Genomic DNA, 2,420 nt, shown 5'->3' with positions numbered 1-2,420 from the left:
TGAGACTCTGAATGCTCTGTAAACATACTATTTTAGCAATTCTTAGAAATCTGAAAGCAGTGTTACCTGTATCATTTTTTGTCTTGGTAGTAGTATTGTAGCTCCAACATCAGCACTTAAATAATGGTTTGTGATGTTACTTGTCCTTGGAGTTAGTATACTCCTGAGAAGTCAAGAGAAATCTTACGTAAGCATTAATTATGTTTCACTTTTGAAAGCAAAGTACGTGTCAAGTACTTTGAAGGCATTTGTTGATACTTTTAAGCACTTTCGTTGATTATTATTATCCTTCAATTAGTTATTACAAGTCCAACATTCTTACATGATCTCACTCCATATTCAGAATGTGGGAATACAGTTGTTTTAAGGAAATGCCACTGAATAGATAGTAGCTGCACTCTACAAAGATGAATTTGCTAATTAATCAGTCAGGGACACAGCTTATACTTCAGTAGTCTTAGATCATGTAATGATGATTATTGTACTTTATAACTAGCAAAATCCCCATATCCTGTTCATTGCCCCTTTTTCAGTCATGTGGATTGACTTATGCCTGAAGTGGTTAATTCTCACCTTGACATCTCATAGAACAACTGAATCTCTACCAAGGGTGAATGTGTCCTTCCTCTTAATGTCTAAAAGAAAAGGTTAAAATTCATTGAAGCAAAATGCAACAACCCAAAATGTTGGGGAAGTCGTTTCCACAGTTATTTCATATGACAGTGCTTGGAGTGAAACTACATGACCATGGTGAAGAAGTAAAAACACTTTACCTTGTTCCTCCTGACTGATGTCCTTATGCGTGTTTTGCACAGTTGAGCGTTTTGTGTCTTGTCGTCTGTGTAGGCAACAGCCCTCTTCCCTGGGATAGAACTAGATGATATTTAGACACGTTAATTTGACTTCTCCATTGCTCACATTGATGTGGATATGATTATAATGCTCGGTTTTGTGGGCTTCCCAAGAAAACAATAAATCCCTTACTACTTGTTCGAAATGCAGTAGCACAGATCCTAACAAATACAAGAAAGAGAATATCATTCCTGTTTTGAAAAAACTTCACCGGTCACCTGTATTATCTAGGATAAATTTGAAAGTTCTTTTACTTGTTTTTAAAGCTTTAAGCGACCTAGCACGTCTGTACCTTACTGAATGTCTGTCTTCATATGTTCCTATACGTGACCTGAGATCTGCACATACTGGCCTACTGCAAATACCACATGTGAAATGCAGAAAGAGTGGTGAGGCTGCTTTTTGTTTTTATGCTTCTAAATTATGAAACTCACTTCCACTTTTTATTAGGCAGTCAAGCTCGGTACATTGTTTTAAAAAACATTTGAAAATGTTGCTTTTAGTTAAAGTGGTTCTTTGTTCTTTCTATTTCTGTTTCTTTTTTTAGTTCTCTTTAATTGTTCTTATTTTATTACGACTTTCCTAATTTGTATTTATTTAATTGACATGTATGTTGCTTTACTGTATTGCTGTATTTTCCTTTACAACTGAAAGTATATCTCTCAATTTTAATATTTTATTTTTACGCTTGCTTTTTAAAGCACCAAAGCACTATTTGTATGAAAGGTGCTCTATAAATAAAGTTTATTATTATTATTTTTAATATTATTATTATATTTTGTTACATTTTTTGTTAGGACAAAGATTCTAGTAGAGGTGGCCTCTTTTACCCTGTTCCAAAAAATTGGAAAACTACCTTCAGAATACACTGACAATGACCATCTACTGTCTCCTCTAACTGTGTATTGTCATCATGCATATCTTGTGTATTATTTATTGTAGTTGGTTCTGTCATTCTGTAAAGAAGCCACCTTTCAAGGCACTATATAAAATAATGTTTGTTATTATTATTTACATTTTTCATCGTAAAATCTGGCGAAGAGTCTTAAGAGAATATCAAAGAACACGTTGCTCTTACCTTTCCATTCCAAGAAATGCCCTCAGCTCGGATTGCAGAGATTGACCTCTCTGTCTCAAATTCTGAGAAACATAGACTCGATTGAAAAATGACCATTTCCTAAGATTCACATAACATCACCAGTCAACATTTGCCACTTGACATCAATAGAAACCATAGAGTACATGACATTTCCAATCAGTTTTCTTTCAAGGTACAATAGCAATCGCCTTGCCAGAAGAGTTATACTGCGGTAGATAAATATTACAAATGTCAGATACACGCAGAGTTGTTTGGATTACTATGAAAAGATTGTCAAATATATTTATGTTCATTATATTTCTTGGAGTGACAGAGCTAAAGAGAAAAAAATACTTACCTTTATCTCTGCAGACAGGATCGCAAGGGATTCCCTTATACTGGGTTCCTATATAACAAATAATACATTATTCAAAAAACATGATATTTCTCTGTCCATTGGCAGCATGATTGTTTATCATTACAGTTTTAG

The sequence above is a fragment of the Lepisosteus oculatus genome, unplaced genomic scaffold (assembly GCF_040954835.1).
Source record: "Lepisosteus oculatus isolate fLepOcu1 unplaced genomic scaffold, fLepOcu1.hap2 HAP2_SCAFFOLD_50, whole genome shotgun sequence".
In the NCBI taxonomy this organism is placed as follows: domain Eukaryota; kingdom Metazoa; phylum Chordata; class Actinopteri; order Semionotiformes; family Lepisosteidae; genus Lepisosteus; species Lepisosteus oculatus.
Note: the sequence above shows the minus strand (reverse complement) of the source record.